This window comes from Poecile atricapillus, chromosome 6 (genome assembly GCF_030490865.1).
Source record: "Poecile atricapillus isolate bPoeAtr1 chromosome 6, bPoeAtr1.hap1, whole genome shotgun sequence".
In the NCBI taxonomy this organism is placed as follows: Eukaryota; Metazoa; Chordata; class Aves; order Passeriformes; family Paridae; genus Poecile; species Poecile atricapillus.
The window spans coordinates 29,491,774-29,512,478 of NC_081254.1; the positions used below are offsets into that span (position 1 = coordinate 29,491,774).

The window sequence follows — 20,705 nt, forward strand, 5'->3', positions numbered from 1 at the left end:
GAACATTAATCTAAACATATGTAAGGGTATGTCACAAATTTAGCAGGTGTTTAAGGAGCTGATTTGGTACACCTATGAGTTAATCAGAGCATTTGCTTTTAAATTGCCTGAATTTTGTGGCAAAAACAGAATGGAAATCTCTCAAGACATAAACCATCAGCTGTTTGAATCTCAAAGGTCTCCGTTGTTTGTGCCAAGTAGGGGAAGTTTTTAATAATGACCGATAACATCACAAAGTGCACTCATATGCTTTTTTAAATTCAAAACACTCTTTTAAAGAATATTTCTTGTTATTTTCCAAGTTTTATGTTATAATCTGCTTTGCTTGTAAAAAAAGATACAAGTTTACAGCCTAGTAAGTAGGCATTTCCAAACCACTCTGCAACTCAATTTTCTTAATTTCAGGCCACTTAGTCTGACCATATAGCCTCAGAATATGAGAAGGATTTTAAAAATACATGAAAATTGCTGTTTTCAGTCAGAAAGAAATAATTAATATCCTGATTAGTCACAAGTTTACAGGTACAATAGAATACAATACAGGTACAATAGAATACAAAAGAATTAAGAAGTCACAAAATGCTTCCTGGTTTTGAGGGGGCCAATTCTATTCCACATGCTCAGTACTAAAATTAATTCTAGAACTTCCTTATTTTGTCTCCAGAGTGTAGCATAATAAGGCATACCCTTCTTTGTTGGGTCTTAGATATGTTTGCTCAGGCAGGAATATTTTGAATGTAGAATAGTTTTAAATGGTTCATTGATCTTCAGTGATAAAATTGGCACAGAAATGTGAAACACTGACAAGGAGAAGAGCACACCCTGTTGTAGAGGACCATTGTACACTGCAGTTGAGTTGCTTTCACTAAGTTCTTCTCAACTGCCAGATATTTTCCAGGAAAATAAACCGTGGTATTTATATAATGTAGATTTCACCTTGTCTCAGGACCATGTAAGAGAGAGAGAAAAAGATCCAACCATTGAACACTGTCCAGGATGTTTCAAGTATTTACTTTTTTTCCTTCATCACCTTTAGATATTTCTGCAGATTTCAATGCATGTAATTTGAGAAGTGTTGAGCTTGCCTCTATGAGTGATGATTATTGAATATTATGCTGTGGCTCTGAATCTCTCTGAAATATCTGTGCTACTAGAAGAGTTTATGGATAATATATCTATTCTTTGTACTTAATCTTTAAAATTTTGTCTTGGCTTTTATTCTTATACCCCTTTTGTAGCATGTAAACATGGTGTTTTAGAAGTAAAGAAATCAAAAGAAGAAAAAGTCTCCTGTTCCATATACAGAAAATCATTCTGAAACTTGAGTTGAGGTTGCTTAAAATTATTATTTTTTTTTAATCCTTCTTACTCATTGGAAATCTCAGGAATATGTAACTCTGAAACAGTTAAAGGAGAAATATGTCTCAGCAAGAAACACAACAGCTTATTTTCCACCCTTGTGTGACATAAGTAATTCTGGTTACTAAGGGATCCGAGCAAATTTCAGTGACTTTCACCTGATATAATGCACTAGAGTCAAACCTCCTTTTCTGGACTGAGCCATAAATACATAATGTAATGTAATGTTTTGGTGGCAGATAGTCAGACCCACCTCAAAGCATTGGCAGCCTACTTGCTGGAAAGCAGATAGGAATCTCTTTAGACAAGGATGTGTGCTTGCTTCTTTACAAAATAATATTAGTGAAATGTCTTTCCTGGATGCACTGAGTGAAAGTGCAGTGAACAGCGGAAGTGTATCAACAAATGTTTATAAGGTGCTTCTGAAGTCAGGAGTCTTCAAATTCAATGACTTTAGCATGAAAAGAGAACTGTTTTAACTCAACTCCAGGAGGTGTCCTGCCAGATATGGAATTTGATGTACAAGTCCATAGCAGCATGTCACAGATTTGGATTTCTCACTCCTTTACTGATGGACCAATCTGAATCCCCAAGGCCCTGAAGGACCTTCTACCTCCATTTTTCCTGGGGTGGTTGTGGTGGTCAGGTGTCATAAATGAGATGCACACCAGAACTGTCATAGTATATGTGAAACTATTAAAATTAAAAAAAGTGTATTTACTAAAATGTTTCCATTCCATTACTGGAACAAGAACTGGTGTTTACAGGTACAATAGAATTAAGAAGTGTTTTCTCAGCTTAGGAAAACTCTAAATGGCTCTGACATCCAATGTTAATTTAACAAAACAATAAATCCTAATGTTCATACATATAGGGCTACATTAGACTATTGGAAAGGTTGCTGTTTCTCCTGTGTTGTAATTTTGTATGCTTAGTAATTTACTTGAATTAGTTAATATCTCTTGGACCTTCACACCCCTGTTCTGTCTTCAGGTGCATGCATTTCTGATTACTTTTGAGCTCCAAATAACTAAGAGTATGAAAATGGAAACCAAGTTTTGAAAATCAGGACCTTGCTTTTAGTGCCCCTTGCTTTAAATAAAAAATGCTATCCTGTCCCAGATATTTACACTTAATATCTACCTATTTCATCTCTAATGAATTATTCATACATGTATATGTGAATACTATGTGTAAAACCTTTCATTAGAGAAAGAGGGCTTCTGAGTTCTGGAGCATATACCAATATCTCCTCCTCAGGTGTTTCTTTGATATGCCAGAACATCTTTCTACTGAAATCTTAATCCAAAGTTTCTATAGTGAAATGAGTTTTTATGCAGTTTCCAGCCACCATCAGAGAGAGCTTTTTCATGATCCCTGTTTCTTCTGCTAGCAGCAGTATTTCATGTTTCATATATAATTTTTTTTTTTCTTTTCTGGCTGATTTCTATTAAAATCTGTTTATTGTTTCAGAAATTCATTTTGAAGTGGCATATTGCATTCCTACATCTCTAAGCCCTCTGCCCTTCTTCACAGTCTGGGCTTTTAAGTGGTGAGGAGGAGGAAATAGGGAGAGATTTTTGTTTCTGGGGATGTCAGGCCTCAGGAGTATCACAGCTGCACGGTCATGGGGGAGAATCATGTTTGGGTTGTGCTGCTGCCTTGTAATAAACAGTCAGAAGCAGCATTGAGAGGGCATGGAAAGACCAAACTACTCAGTTTCCATTCCTTAGTGTTTTACCATGCAGTTGTTGATACCAGGGAAGGGCTTTTTACACCTTCAGTTGGAATATTTCCTGCTGGTTCCTCGCTTGTGCAGTCACCGAGCTGTTCCCTACAGCTTCCTATTGCCACCTCCTCCCTGCTGGCCCTCGCTGCCACCATCCTTCCCAGCTCTGACCTTCTCAATTCTAGCTCCTTAATACCCTTCCTCTGTATTCAGATATTGCTTTGAATATTAATTCAAATTCTGGCACCATCCCAATTTTCCTTAGCTCTATGTTTCATCTTAAGGATTGGATTCAGCAGCAGTGTGGGCCTTGCATCTTTGTGGTCATGAAAAGTTTATCCAGTTGCTCACTCGGCATTGTCTAGTGGTATTCAAAGTCTGTTCCCTCTGCTCCATGGCCCTCTGCTTTTCCCTGTGTTGTTTCAAATGCAGGATATAGATTATTTTAGTATTTTCTTATATTTTTAAATACATAAAATACTTACCATAAAGTAAGGAAATTGTGTATTTTCATTAATTTTTGGAGTACTGTCCTACCAAAACTGCTACCAAAAAACCCCTTTCCATCTACTTTTTTTTAAGCAATGAGCAAAAACATACTTTATAGGGTTGTAAGACCTTACTGTTTAAAGATTATCTTTTGATACTCTGCACCTTTCAACTGGATTTCCAATAAAAAAGGGCTCGCCTTTCACCTCAGTAGGTTTGGGATTATATCATTAATGCAGCAAATAAGGAATGTCAAATCTATTCAGTAGTACAGATTGGCTAAGTTACAGTTGGAAAAAATAGTGATCCAAATTTGACCATTTTGCCATCTGTTTTAGAAGTCACAGATTATTTTACATGTGCAGAAATTCATTATCATGCCACACATCATGGGAGACCTTCAGTCTTGTTAGGAACTCACATCTGGTTGAAGTTTGCTTAAGACTGATTTTTGGATGAACAAACATTGCAATAACCTTATGAAGATGTGTTATTATATGTAATAGAAACATAGTTTTGTGAATTTTTATTCCATGCTAGAATGATGAAAATATTTTTTTTCAGTTATCAGAAACTTTAAGTACTTCCCATGTGTATGCCAGACAAATAATCACACAGGCTAAAATCTGTGTATGTTTTCACAAGTACCTTGCATTTGTCATAGAATACTTGTGAATAATAGTAATATCTGAATTATAAGCTGAACTCAGAAGATAACATTAAAGCAATATTTTACAGGCCCTCTATTTGACCACCTCTAGTGTGTGGACTGTTTTATAGGAAATAACCTCTAACTGAATCAGAGAAAAAAGTATTTCAGCATAAATTTTTTTCATGCTGACCCTCTTTCTTTAATGTATTTATTCATATAAGATGGTGTTTATTGATGAAAGTATTCATTGTAGCTTATTCCTAAGTCTGTAGTAAAGTTTTTGAAGACTTTTTTGTCCTAACAAGAATGTGAGGATTTTAAGTCAAGGTATATGGTTATTTTTTGGTCTGAATTTACACTACCTGCTTCTTTCAATTTTGAAATTATTTAGCCTCAGGGAGCTTTCCCCTCTGTGATAACATTTCAGAGTTTGTTGTCTGGTTCTGAGCAGGTAAGGCAAATAAAAGAAAGAAGGATAAAAATAAAAAGATAAATGAGCAGTATCTGTTGTTGCTAGCAGTGTGAGTAAACTGTCCAAACTACCTTGGTTTGAGAAGGAGATAATGGAAAAAGCCAGCAGTTGTCTGTCCTCCATATATATATTTATATTCTCTTTCCTTATCTGTTAACACTCTCAGCCACTGTGCTTAGGTGTCTCCAGCATATGTCAGAATTTCATCTAACATAGCTTGTCCAGAAAACCCATTTCAACAGGTGGACAAAAAATGTCAAGTCAAGCCTATAGCAAGTAAATGTTCCATTTGTATAGGCCTGAGAAGATCTCTTGATCAGGTCGCATATTTTCCCTGAGGAAAACAAGTTGTAGAAAACTTGTCCAAAAAGTTTCAGATAGTTGGGAACTGCTGGTTAATCTTTAATGGGTAGAACTCAAATTCTGATATATTGTCCCTAAACACTTTTCCCATTTATTTATGATTTATTCTCTCCCTCCCATCCTGTATACCACTAGCACTCCTTTTGAACTTTCACCAAGTGAAAGGAATTGATTCCAAGTGATACTGACTTGGCAGGGACAGTCAGTCTGTTGCAACTTTTGAAAGAGCGCAGCTGAATGGAATTACAAGCCCACCTTTTGACCTTCAAATATATTATTATGTTGCTAATTTAATGACTTCATTCGGTGAGTTCATTCTCCACAGAAGTTCAGCTGTATATTTAGTTAAAAAAACAGATTGGTGAATTGGAATTTCTGGTGTTTAAGTAAACAATCTGATTTTCAATAGTTTTTAACAGATTTTTTGCTACATGGACATGGCTGAATTTACACAGCATGAGGTCTTGCTTGGCAAAGACTTTTCATATTACAACTTACATCAAGAAGAAAAGTTGATGAGCTTAGACTTGACAAAGCTCACCTGTGTTTTGGGGATCTTTTTATATTTCTTGTTTGAAGCTTTCTACCTCTGCTTCCTGACAGGCTAAGATTGTTTTCCTCCAAATGTACTAAAGAATGAAGTTTAACATTAAAAAATATATCTGTCCTGAGCATGCTTTTCTAGGTAAAGCCAGTATCAAAAGGGTCTTCATGGTAGGACCTCTTTCAAGCACAGTGTTTTGCCCTTTTACATCTTAGGACTGAAGAGCTACAGAGTTACAGTTATACAAATCCCTTTTTTTGTTTTTGTTTGTTTTGGTTTGTTTTTGGTTTTTGGGGGGGGGGGGGGGGTTGCTTGTTTTTTGTGCAAATAGAGGAGCAGGGAGGGAAAGCCCAAACTACTGTCCTGAACCAGGATGTACAAGCACAGAATTGGAAAACATCGTTCTGTCACGGTTTGGAATGATGGAAGAGCACCTTATCTAGGTATTTCTTCATGCAGTTCAAGTCACACCATAGTACTTTATGATAATGATTTTATTAAACTGCTTATAGAGTTTATTTTCTCCTGTAATTACTGACATTTTTGATCCAAAAATTATCCATGTGTTGCATGAGCAAGCAGTCAGGTTTGAGAAGTGCTGAATATTATGGAACCTTAGTCCAGTTACAGCTGAAATGTCAGCTTGTGTAATGTGTATCAGATGAGGACATAACCTTTAATTTGTGCAAGTACTGCTGACCACCCAAGTCTCTATTTTTAAATCAAAACTTAGACTCAGGAGTTCCATGTTGGAGGCCGTTTACTGACTGGCTTGGTTTCATGCTGTCGTTGTGAGTGGAACTGCTGATCTGCAGTACCACTCATCTCTCTGAACTAGCAGAATAACTAGCACTGTGATTTTCTTTGAGCTGTTACAGTTTTGTTTTGAGAAACTACTTCTGGGTACTGGCTACTAGCTGTTGTGAGGAACTGTAGACCAACAGAATTGTAGTTCATGGTTTTGAGAATACGAATTTACTATTTTACATCAGCCTCAGGCCACTTATGCCCATCTGTACATTCTTGTTTCTCTGTATCTTTTTTTGGTTCAAGAGAACCTTTTTGTTTTCTTCTTCTTCTTTTTTGTGATTTTGTGTCCCTTCCATATTTTGCAAACCTTTTCCTTCCTCCTAATTCCATGTATCAGCTGTCTGTCACGTTGAAGTTATTTTTCTGCATTTTCTCTGTACTTCATCATATTTCACTACCTCCAAAAATGTAAATGTAAATTTTGATACGGAGTTTTATACTCCTGGCCTAATCATAACAAATGTAATAAATTGTCACGGTTATAAACATGCCCAGTTATTGGCAGAGCATAAATATTTACATATTAAATTGCAAGTGTGTGTGGGCACATGCACATTGATTGACACATTGTGTGTGCTGGGAAGGAATCAGAACCACAGAAAATGCCAAGTTGGAAGGGATCCATAAGAATCATAGAGTTCATCAAGTCCAACTCCTGGCCCTGCACAGGACAGCCCCAGGAATCACACCATGTGCCTCAGAGCGTTGTCCAAGCGCTGCTTGAACTCTGTTGGGCTTGATGCTGTGACCACTGCCCTGGGGAGCTGTTCCAGTGCCCAGCCACCCTCTGGGTGAAGAAATGTTTTCTAATATCCAGCCCAAGCCTCTCCTGACACAGCTCAGGCCAATCTATCACTGGTCACCGGACGGCCTCTCTCTGTTTTGCTTAGTACATTTTCAAAAAGGTTTGCAAGGTAAGAATTTGTTTCCATGAGGGAGGTCAAGCTGTGTACTTATCTCCAAATCAAGGGACCAGGAGTTGCTAGTTGTTGTGGTTTGCATTTTTGTGAAATCAGTTGTTTAATTTACATCACATACCTTGCAAAGATAAACGTGGTGCAAAGGTGATCTCTTGCATCTACTTGGCTGGTCTCTCTGGGGAATTTTTTCATATTTTATGGGGTCTGTGACTGTCTAAAACTGAAGTTTTTAAGTGTTCATGTGTATGGGATTTGGCTTCTGTTTAGCTCTCTTGTAGGATCTAACATGCAAAACTGTTGGAATGAGAGAACTGTTTAGGTTTTGATTTTTTGTTATTCACGGGGATGCAGTAATTCTATGTTTTCATTACAGATTGGTATTAATCTGATTTTTATAATTGAGTGCCATAAGATATCCATGTGTTGAATGTTTTGGCACTTGCCTACTGTAATAATTGGCTGGAATGCCATGTTGAGAAATTTTCTGAAAATTATTATATTTGCTTTACTCCATATGTAAGTGATTTTTCTCTTAGTGCCCTGTTTTTCAGTAGTGAAATATGAGGTATAGAAGTGTTAAGAATGAAACATAGAGACCACATTAATTTTTTTCATTATTTTATTATTTTTTTTAATTAACTGCTTTCAATTTTATGGGGAGGATGTATTTTAAATCCAGTCTAGAAACAATGATATTTTCTCAAATGAGTTTAAAATGGCAAGTCAGAGTATTGCTCAAAAGTTAATAATTTAAAGGAAGGGGTTTTTATTGCATACCCATAAAATGTTCTATACAAGTATTCTAGCATAAACTTTATAAATATGTCATGAACTAGATTAAGTATTTACTGTATTTATAACAGAATAAATGTTAATTTTAACATTTTAAGATTAATCTTTGGAGAAAACATTTACAAATGCTTCTTAAAACCTGGTGCACAGAAATGGAAATGACACTAAATTTGTGGAATAAATTAATCATTTGTAAATGTAAAATATGCTCGAATAAACTTTGGTGTTTTCCCTATGTTGATGACATTTTTTCAGCTATTTTATTCAGCTATTAAAACTACAAAATAATCTTTGTGATCTCCTTTTTCCAAGAAAGTTTCTTCAAATTCAAAACTGAAATAAATTAAGTCACACAACAAAGAATATTTATAACACATAATATATATATATAATATATATATACATAACCTGTGTAGCTCTTAAAGAAATATATGCAAGTATGGCATGTCCGCCTGACCACCCAGAGGGACAAAACTGAGTTTGAAAGTTTTTCTTTTCTTTTGGTGGAAATTGTCATGCTATGCAAAAACGGAGAGTGCATGTTTAACTAAGAAAGTAATTTTAACTCATGGTTCAAAATAAGATTGACTATAGTTTTTTACTTCTAAATTAAATCAGTCATCTATTTTTGTATGTTTTTAAAGAACAATGCTTAATACTTTACTCCATTTTCCTGTTAGATACATGGGTAGTTATTTGGGTGACCATATCTCTTAAAACATTTTAAAAACTTAGACCATTTGTAATGGAACCTTTTATTCATCTGTAATGCTCTGCATAGCACATTTGCACCATTATGTGTACATTTTGTCTGGAAACTGCTATGTTTTGGTAATAAATGAGTGTTTAAAATATTTGCCTTGTAAATTTATGAAATTTGAAGCAAAATTTTGATACAGGAAGGTAAAATATTGAATTAACAATGAAAATAGCTTTCTGTGGTCTCACGTTGTGTTGACTCTTCGTTTGCTCAAGCACTCAAAGAAAGATCCTGGTGCCAAAAGCCAGATGACCCATATTTCACTCATTCCTACTACACAGCTCAGGAGTCTGTGTATTAACAGTTTTAGTTCTGTACAATTTGTGGACTATCAGTTTTTCTGTTACAGTTTATTCATGCATAAAATAACATTTTCTACTTTGCATAATGATAGAAAGTTCCTGAATTGTAAAGTTCTGCAAATGTGATGAATATTATTAAAATTCTGGAGTATCATTTTTAGCCAATTTAAATGCTTGCCACAATGTGCTTCGTTTGTGCTGTAAGTTTAATATCTCTTCACACAATTACAATTCCTTACAAAGCTTATATTGTTGTTCCATTACAAAAAATGTAAGTTCCATTTTTTGAGATGTTATGCTATTGACCATTTGTTGCAATGGAGATGCAAAAAAAAATCCTGTATGAGCTTGGCATTTCTGAAATTTATTACCTTCCGTGTCATTTTTCCAAAAGTGTGCTACAACTTCATTGATATTTGTCAGAGTAATTTATCAGGAGGCTGATTGCTCACTTCTAGTTTTCCTTTAGACATGTCAATGCTTGAATAACAAACTACAGAAGAAAATTTCATGTAATTTTACAGTGGCCCAATCCAGAGTTCATTGAAGGCAGCAGGAAAGTTCCTCTTGATCTTCCCTGAGATCACGTTGGAAAGTACGGGGAATAACCAAAATCAAAAACACCACAAGTGTTATTCAGCTATAATTTTTAAATGAATTTTAGTTTTACTTTGGTAAAATATGTTGCTGTCCCTTGATATTGAGTAGTCTCTAAAGTGGTGTCATTTTTGCTATGGGAAAATAGCACAATGAATGACCGTTCTGTACCTGGGAGATGTTAAGTTCAGAGCTGAAAATACAGTTCATGAAGACACTACTTCTAGATTTTAAGTGTTTCTGAGCTGTCTGAAAATGATCCAGGTAGACTCTGTTCTTAAGTTTTAATGTTTTGGGGAGTCTGTGTCCTGTCAAATACAGTGCTTTATCTCCAAAGATGAAATTTTCACATTTTGTCTATATAATATTTATATATGGACAGGAAATAGAAGTCAGAATCCTGATATGTTGACCCCTGAGATATAATATTGACCTCAGTGAGTATTAACTTCTCAGATCAATAAATGCTGTTATTGACCTCAAAGAAAAATCAATAGCAGCTTGTTAATTTGCAAACTATGACTGCAAGAAAATGGTACACATTTTGTTGTTCATTATCACCTATTTATATCTATATTTTAATGCTTTCAGTATTGCCACCTAGAGAGCATCATGTCAAAACATTTCAATCCCAGCTGTTAGAAGGTTGGGGATACAGACATTATACATTATGGAATAATTGAGGAGCAGTCCAGGTTAGTTCCCATAAGTCACAAAAATAATACACTGAACAGTTGTATTTCACCTGTGTTGCTTTTCTTTTTGGGGTAGTCCAGTTCATTTCATTTTCCCTGGTGTGCTTCATCAAAACTTTGCATAAAAGTACTATATTTTACGTGCCAGAAAAGATTTCTAGATGAATAATAAAGGGGATGAAAACCTGACTATTGGAAACAAGGAGACTGAAAGTGATCACTACAAAAAATCATAATTAATATACAACAGATTTTTCCTATTTACATAAGGATGACAGGTTTCTAGGCGTGAATATGTTCTGAAATGTTACTATGTGACTATATAACAAAGAAGAAAGTTTTAAATGACAAAGTATTGGTGGAGAAGTGTTGTTTTGTATCATAGCAGGTTTTGTATATGAACACTGAAATGTCAGGTGTTACAGATTTTGAAATGCCTAAAAAATGCCTATTGCTGAAATTCAAATGTCAACAGTTCTTCTGCATGTATACCACTTTGATATTTAAACTTAAAAACCTCATCAATGGTTTAACATTATTTCAGCCTTGTTATGACTTGTCTGCCAAAAAATGCAGAGGCTGATTTGGTCTGGAGAGTAATATCTTTGTTCGCAGAAGACAAAGCTCAAGACTTTCAGCCTTTTACAGTTGTTAATTCTGTCTGATACATCTGCAGTGAGTTTGGCAAGCTGATGGCTGTGTTTATAAAACTTTTCCCTCATGAAATGACAGTATGAGAGGTATTTAAATGCAAAAATAAGGCCACACTTGCATTTTTACAACTGAAGTTGCTCCAGTTTTTTTGCCAGTTTGATGACAATGTGGTTTTGCTCTTTAATACCATGGGCTCTCAGAACTTCATTTGTGCATCCATGTCATCTGCTTGAGAGACAGAAACAATGATATTATCCTCATTCTGTTGATAGACAAAAGCAGAGTGATGTTAAATTTAAAAAAAAAATAATAATAATAAAAAAAAGTAAGGCAGCACCAAGCTAGATTTATCTCAGAAGTTCAAAAAAATGAGGCCTGTGCAGATCTGGAAAGATGATTGTGGTTATGATGAGTATCTTTTCTGTCTTACAGAAGTCCTGAATGATCAGGAAGGGTAGTATCTTAAAGTCTATATGGCCATCCCAAATAGTAGGAGCATTCTCCTTGATTCTCTATGTTGTTTTGAGTCATAACTGAGTAATCAATAAGTTTGGATCTTTCTACAAGAGACCAAAACAGAAATGGTGCAGAAAAGTGGCTGATTTGGGGAGGAAGGAAAGTTCAAAGTCACACTGCAGGAGTGGAGAGATAATCTCAGTTTTACAGTTTGGGTTTATCTCATTTCAGCCTACAAAGATCGCAGAGCAGCACCCAGGTGTTCAAAGTGTCAAACTGTCCATTCCAGCAGATTTTTGTAGCAGAGCTGGGTACAAAGTCCGGGGCAAGCAGACAAACTGTTGGTTGTGAACCAAATGTAGCTCCCTAACTCTGCAGACCATTTATTTTTCAAGACAGAAGTTACCTACTGTGCTCAGGAACACAGTGCTACAGTGGCTGGATGTCAGCGTGACCCCAGGTCTCAGGATTACAGGACATTTCTCATGGTGTCTTAATGGCTGGCTGGCACCTGGGGAATTTTCTGGAAGCATTGTCTTTAAGGTGTACTGAAGTTCAGGAAAATGCCTTATGAATTCAAAATGCAAATCCTCATCTATGAACATCTAATGCTTTATTTTCTCTTCTGATATTCTCTGTAATCAATATAACTGTTTACTCAACTGATGAGAAGTCTTAGGACTGATACCATGTCTGACTTACCCAAAGGAGAAGGAAATATAAAACAATCCACAATGTTTTAATTTTTAAAAGTCATGTTCAGAATCCAGTTTATGCAGTACATCAGAAGGAGTTCAGTTTATAATTATAAAATCACTGAATTTAACTTCTTAATAGATGTCACTGATGGCAGACTTACTGATTTTCATAACTGAAATGTTTTGAAATTTTGCACTAATGGTCAGTGGGGCACAAGCTAGTAATGTTGTGAGATGAGATGTTCTATTATCCTCTTTGTGAATGACTTTTACTCTCCACATTTTCCTTTATTAAGGGAATTTTCCATTTACTTCCTATTTGGGGAAAAAGTCTCTACATTATTAAAGTATATAAAATATTTGATGCCGTAAAATGGATCTATTTTAGTTTGATAAACTAGAAATATCCTGCACTGTGAGGGTCATAGCTTATAATATGTACTGTTAGTACTTTTTCATTTTTCTATATTAGGAGATTAGTGAAAAATAAGCTCTATCAATTAAGTTTTATTGCAAAATTATCTTCAGATGTACAGCAGTGAAGATGATATTGAGTGATAACACTAGAGTGGATTTTGTATAAAGCAATTACAACTTGAAAACCACAATCTGAATGAAAATATTGCTTAGGGTTTTTTGTAATCTAGCATTAATACCAAAAACTCTTCCTTTGGAAAGTGCTGAAATTACCTCTATTAAACACAAGACATTCCTAAGGTGTTCATGTGTGCTATTGACTGAAAGATACTTATATTTGGGTTCACTGCTCATGCTTTGTCAAATCTGTAAAGTACAAATAAGTATGTAGTTCCATCTCATAAGAGGTTGTTTAGTAATACCATGTTTTCCCAGAAATACTAATTTTTATATGGATAGCAGAGTTCTTAATTCAGAAATGATCTTGTGTGGATGACATTTGATGCTATGAAATCCTCTGCATTCCTAAAAGCAGTGATTTACCCTGAAAGAAGCAGCAAGCCCTTTTCCTTATGTGATGCAACATATGTTTCTTTGACGTTTTATTCTGGAGTTGAAAGTGCATTGAGCTTTGCAAAATGAATTCCAAGAACTTCAGAAGTGAATTGTTTAATTCTGCTGATAATGAATGAAATCTATCCTAATGCTCAACTCATTCCTTTCATGGTGTTCTATTCTGACATCCCACCTTCGATGGGACAGGCAGTCCCTCAAAACACATAAAGGAATTAGTTAATTCAGAAAAACAAATCCAATTGTTCAAGAGCTACAAAGCACTTCAGCCCCTTTTCATGACGTAGGGAATTTTGTTTGTCGTGTTCACTACCTGTTTTTGAACATCATACTTCAAAATGTTCTGTTGAGTGCAAGAGAAGTTGCTCTGTAAAAACCCAATTTGTAATAACCTGAACAGTACCTTAAGGAGGGTGAAATAATTTCAGAAGTGGATCATTTGTACTCCATTGTTTCATTGTAGATAAATAGTTTGTGCCTCTTACCAAATCTCCAGTGATGCCAGCACAAATCAAGACAATTTAGTCAAGTGGTTACAGGTTTCCAACCTTTCAAATTGATCAAATTGAAATAGCCCATTAGGAATTGATTTAAATCAGTTTAGATAAGCTCAGTCTTAGTCCTGGCCCTTGAGGCTTTGGCTACTGAAAGTTCACTTGAAGCTGGACATATACCAGCTCCACAGGCCATCAACTTTATTAGTGTGGAGATAAGCTGATTAGATCTTGTCAATCAAAGGTGCCAATATCTCAATTGAGTGTCTCTCCCAGTCTTTCTCTCCTTCTTTGTTGCCCGCTTCAATGCCTTAAAAAAAAAAAAAAAAGAGAGAGAGAGCAAGCAAGAGAGAGATGTGTGCGTGCATCCCCCTGGTTGTCACCAAGCAGGGTGCAAGGGCACTGTGATGATGTGATGACAATATTAAAGAGGACATCAATTTGTTTTAAAGTGTTTTGATTTTTTATGGTGGCATTAAGAGAGAGAACATTGTGGTTGCAGCTTTACTAGAAAGCAAAGAGTTCTAGAAGGGGAAAAAAAAAAAAAGAAGTGTTTCTTTGAAACCTACCGGGTCTTTGAGTCTTGCTGTGCCAATGGGCGCTTAAGTGCTCCTCTAACTGGCATACTCTGATCCACCACCAGCTTAGGTACTATTCTTCTCTCCAAATTATTCACTTATATAAAATAAAATAATTTGTGGATATTTTATCCTTATAGAAATAATTTTAAACATTTGTTAAATATAGCCTGCTTGGGAAATGTTTGGTTTTGCCAGTAATGAGTGTGATGTAACAGTCTGGGAAATTGCTGTATAAATTTAGGTCAGGTTAGAACATATTCACTGATCCTCTCTCTGGAAATGAAGCTATATATGCACTGAATAAGTACATGCAGGTATTTGCATCTCTGCTTTGCAGAGGTAAAAAACAGATAAAGAGAACATCAGCTGTAAAAATGGAATAGCACAGTGTTTCAGCTTTAGGCTTCATCATATAGTTAAAGATGGTATAGAGGAAAACTGGGCTTTTGTTCTTCACATCTGAAGTTTGCTCACACCATGTCTCCCTCATACTTCAAATGCAAACAACAGAAGCCTGTCCTTTTCTTCCATCACCCTACACTCACCACCCAATGAAGGCTGGAGCTACAGCACTGCAGAACTACATTGCCACACTGGATTATCTCTTTATCAGTTATTCTTCACTCCACTGTATCAATTTTCTGCTAACCAATCAGGCAGTCCTCTTAGAAAAGAGTGTTTGACTATTTCTTCTAGATAAATGTATTTGTAGCTACACGGATCCACACAGGCAACTCATCATCTTGCTACATCTTGGAGAGAGAAAGGTTGGAAAGGCTTCTTCCAGGAAACTTAATGCTGCTGTTCAGGTATATTACAGGGGAAAAAAAAAATCTAGTAATTGTGTGCAGATCTGAATTACTCGCTTGGGTACTGGAGTTCAGGTCTAACTCTGGTTTCTGTTACCAAGTGCAACACCGTGTATTTACACAGAGCAGAATGACGCTCTACTCTGATCTCACCTTTGTTTCCTGCCATTCTCACCAGCTCCCTGTTCAGGCTGCATATGGAGAGGAATGGCAAACTTTAGCACAAGGAGTATGTAACACTTTGCTGTTCAAACTATTCATACTTTTGCCCTCCTCCCAGAAAAGATAGTGAGTTCCAAGCAGGTTTAGAGACATTTACATGGAAGAAGTTGTTGGGGAGAATAGCCTTTGCCTTGTTGTAGCTAATTAGAATTCCTCTGTGTTTAGATGGGGTTATTGAGCTGCATTTTTTTTTTCATGTTTAATACACAGTTAACAGCTCTGATGCTGCAGCTACAGTCAATTGGAAGCAAATGTTCTTTTAAGAAGTTATTGAAGGAAATCTATCTAACAGACCGCTAGTCAAATGATGCACTTTTTTCCTCTGGCTACTTCCCCTAATGAAATCACTAACTCATTGTTTAAAATCTTATTTTGAAGGCTAAAATGAAATGTGTTGGAGTTCCAACTTGCTCTTTAATTGATCTGCCTTACTTTCATTAGTCACATTTTTTCACACTGATGTTTGTTGTAATGCAGTAGTCTTTGTAAACATTTTTCTTTTTCTAATTGTGTGGAACTGCAGAGCACAGAACTGAATCATCAGTCAAAAAACGTGGTGATAATATTTGATAGAATCTAATGTTTCATGATAAGACTGGGTAGTATGATCATGACTTCTGAAATAATTTGTACATCATTAAAAATACGGTGTGCTCAACTTGAAATTATAGATAGATGGAACACATGTTTTGTCTTGACTATTCCAAGAGTGTTTAATAATATTTTTATCTCTTCTTTCATACAAGTTGCAGGTAGAGAAGGTGAGCTCTGCCTTGATGGCTGAGTTTAATGTAGTTTCATAGAACCATAAAATTTGTTGCAGTGTTTATTTCAGTAGACCCTTCAGTTGATACCTCTATTCAGCTTAATATAAGGGCACAGATGTCAGTAAATACAATTTCTAGAAAGATGTTTTAGCCAAATAAGGAGGCATTTTTGGCAGATTTTTACTTCAGGGCTACAACTGCTACTGAAGTTATTTGAAATTTGCATCATATGTGTACTGTATTTGGGTTGAGTGTGCCTAATGAAAATTATATATGCTTGTAAACATCCTCCCATTGTTATTTAATAAAAGCAAATCTAGAACATTGCCAGAAGGACTTGTATGCTAAGGCTCTCTTTGACAGCAGATTTGTAATGTTCTAATTGAAAGTGCTTAAAACTCATTTAAGGAGCGTCTGTAACTTTGAGGCTACCATCTTGAGGGAATGGTTTCAATGTAGTAACTTCAGTTTGGACATAAATAAAAAAAACATTGGCAGTGCTTTCGGTTTTCTTCCTTTGGAAGTTTTATTGTTGAGCAACCAAGACAACCATTTGGTTCATGGCATTGTTAGAACTTGGATTTAAAAGCCTGAAAAAATAATCAGTGCACTTTTTTTCCATTGTGTTCATTTCTTTTTATTTTTTTTTCCTTTTTTAAGGAAAATTTCTTTTTAACAATGTTTCTTTCCTAATCAGTTAATGAATGTGTTTCAATGATGCAGCGTAAATTAAGAAAATATGTAAAGTAAAAAAATAAGAGCTGGAATAAATTACTCCGTGTACCTGGACTTCATTCTCCAAGTTCCCCAAGCCATCTTCTAGAGATGATATTTACTGACTACCTCTGTGCTGATTGCTGTACAGAAATGTGTTGCATATATGGTACTGGATACGCTGTCAGAGGTATCCTCTGTGAGCTATCAAACACAGAAGCAAGGATGTTTTAGTATTAAAAAAAAAAATAAAATCAATATTTCTTTTATGTTCTTCCTTGGAGGTTAGTCCATCTTCAAGCATTAGAGGGCCATAAGCATCCATTTTCCCTGTTTACCCTGCAGCTTGCCAGTTTTCTAACCAGGGAGAAATGTAAGTGAATATTGGAAAATAAAATTGCGTTTGCCTAAGCTTCCTGTTCAGAAGACTTTTGATTTTAATGAATTTGACACAAAATGTAATTCAGAAAATGTCCTCACTTTTTACTTTTTAAAATCATATTCTTGAATTGTGAGGCAACACAACTCTTCTCCTTTTAGAACGACATTCATATGTCTTTGATCTCTACATTTGGAGTATTCTTATTAGCTTAACACATTCACATTGAGGAAAAGTCCTACAAGGAGGGAGATTTTTCTTAAATGGGGGAAAAAAAGGAAAACAAAAAAGGACAGAGAGAGAGAGAGAAGAAAAATCTTTTCCTGTTTCTTCCCTGAGGCTGAACTGTTTATCACTCCATCCTTGTTCGATAGAAGTGAATTTTATAATAAAATTTTCCCTAATCGGGCTCTGTCAGTGAGGTGTCTTATCGTGGGGAGGAAAATGACACCGATCCTATCGAAAAACAGAGACGATGTCACAGTGTCCGCAATCACAGCTACTCAGCCTCCATATCTACCTTCTCCACAAACACCAAGCACTGCTTTTTCATAAGAACATCAAAACCTAGCGAAGTCATTAAAATTGCACCCGCGTAGAGTTGCAGGGATCAGCCGCAGTAGCGCAAAATGGGATGTGGGAAAACAGACTCTCTAAATGTGCTAATTCCATTGTCACGTGTTTACGGCTTAATTTTAATCAGTTAAAAAAGCCACACATTGCAATAAATTGGCATTATCTTCTGTGACACCAGAGGACACAGTTGGTTCAAGGATTTAGAGGGTCGCTGGCAACAGTATATAGTGTTACAGACAAAGTATTTTTACGCTTGAACTACGGTAGCTAAGGTGCAATCCCCAGTTAAGACTGCAAACAAAGACTATAACCCACACAGTACTAAGTTCAACATGCAGACCACCTTCAGCCTGGAGACAGTGTAGAATGCTAAACTGAATAGTGCTGAAGAACATTTTCTAATTTAATGGTTAAAGGTAATTTGCTGGCCAGTATAATTGAGGTTGCAGTTCAGTAGCGTTCTCTTATGTCTCCTGTACCACAATGAAGAAAGATCTATTGGAAAAATCCCTTTGCTGTATTTGCATTCAGTTTCTAAACTGGTGGTGCTTGTTTACAATGTGCCATTAGATTTCTTCCTCAAAACTATGCGTTGCATTTTCTGTTCTCCTCACGGAAATGTAGGTGAATCAGCCAAGACGGACTGAAACGTGTTAGTAGGAACACTGCTGCTTCCAGTGAAAGGTTTATGGAAACTTTAAGTTTTCTAATTAGGTAGTACCACAGGTCACATGAGAATTGTGCATGGTATCCGTCTCTACTCCTCCCATTTTCTTTCTTTTCCTTTCCCCCTCCCCCTTAGACTTGTTCTTTCACTTGAATATGGCTGTTTATAGGCAGCAGGAGAATTATTTTCTGTAGAGCAGTATGATCTAACTAATAAACATCCATTTCAATAAAACCATGTCTGTAAAAGTTGTCTAGTTTTATTTCAATGGATCAAACATGAAAAATGTGTGTGACCAGTTTAATTCTAGAATGAGCAAACAGCAATCAAAGAAACAGTTGGAGCAGGGATTTAACTTTTACGGAATAAATATCTCTTTTCAGGCTATGAGCATGTCCATGGCCAAATACAAATTTCTATTTGAGTCAGCACTAAAGAACACTGCAAAATAAATACACAAAGCCATTACTGCTAAAAACAAGATGTGTTCATTGTAGGATGCAGGTTGTTACTGCTGTTTCCCACATTTGATTTTTTTTGTCTTGGACAATTTTGTGACAAGTATGTGGATGAACATTTCCATGCATTCTAAACATTACTTTCAAAATTAAACTAGAAAGTGGCCAGAGAAGCTATTAACAGTCAGCAATGAACAGCATTAGCAAATAAAGTGAAATTAGTGTATGGATTTCTTATGCATATAAAGAAATAGCAGGATTTGACCTATTTGTAAACAAACCTGCAGAACTCTTTCAGGCGGAACACAAAGGGGCAATATTATCCAAGCTTGAGATAAATCCAGGAATTTTTCATTAACTGCATGTTTACAAAAAATAAAGAGCTGCTAACAATGAAAAAAATTCATTAAATATCTAAAAGAGGCTTTGCACTCCTCAAATTAACTGGTACATAAGTTTTTCTGATTTTAATATATATTTTTTTATTTATTTATATAAATTATCTGCTTTTTTTCTGAATTTAAAGTATATTTCTGTGCTGGCAGCTTTCTCACTTATTTGGGTTTGTAACATGATGCAAGCCATGTTATTTGCACTTCTTACCTGCTTAAACAGCTTGAGTAAATATGCGGGGTCATTTTATTAGAATAATAGAAAAAGAAAAAAGAATGCAGTATAAATATAAAACACTGTTCTTTTCTATGTCTGGATTAGCAGTGAACTCTGCATGACAAAAAAGAAGACTTCTTTATGTCGGTATACTTGGCTTTATAAAACCATTATGACTTTGTTCTCTAAAACAGAATACAAATATCTGATTGTTAAAAAGATTTATTATGAGAGTTTTGCCTCTACATTTCTATGGATATATGCCTATATTCTGTTAGGAAGAAAGTGACTTTTTTTTTAAGTGCTTTTTTTTTAATTTAAAATCTGTCAAATTAACTAGGGGAATGTTTCTTTAACTAAACAAACTGCACTGCTTGCAGGTCTCCCCAGTTCAGACCCCCTAAGATTGTTCAGCTCACTTGGAACAAGTGATGCAGGTCATGACATGTAGTAACCAGGTATCGGACACCCACCTGGAATGAACAAACTGCTGTTTTCACTAGTCTGAGAATTATTATCCAGTTATTTAGAGGCGTGAGCTGATAGTCCCCATCTCTTTCACGCCTTTCCTCTCCCCGATTTTTACAGTCCACACTTAGATCCTGTGCTGTAACTGGTTTGTGATCATATTTAAGCAGAATTACTGAATTTGGTTGCTCTGAACCTTTGAATGAGGGTTGTGGTGAGGAAGTGGGAAAGCTAATTCGTGTTAAATGCATATATAGGAGGAGAGTATTTGTTTGTGCTTTGCATCTTTCTGTGCTACAATGCTTAGCTTGTAGCTGTAAGCTAAGAATTCACTCATTACTTGTTATCAGAGTAGTAAAACATTTTACACTGATATATCGCTTTGAAAATGAAAGTATAAATCTAAGTCGGTATTTTATCTCTGTAAGTAAGAAACAAACCAAGCAGTGTTACTGTACCCAAGTGGGCATTTTAAAGCTGGTGAGGTGAAATTGTGTTATATATACATATATATTTCTATTCTTCTGTGTCTTTTTAATAAAAATTGAGAAAAAAATCATGGTTTCAGATCTAGTCCTACAGAGAAATATCCAAAGAAATTATACTTATTTATTAATTCCGCACAGAATTACTTGGATTTCATGTTTTATGTTGTCAATAATTTAATTAGTTTAGGTCT

General features: G+C 35.6%; 1 protein-coding gene across 4 annotated transcripts in view; it reads left to right on the forward strand.

The window, feature by feature from the left end:
- The window catches only part of VTI1A (vesicle transport through interaction with t-SNAREs 1A), a 259,458-nt gene that overhangs the window by 64,923 nt on the left and 173,830 nt on the right, over window positions 1-20,705 (forward strand). The gene's annotated exons all lie outside the window — the stretch shown is intronic.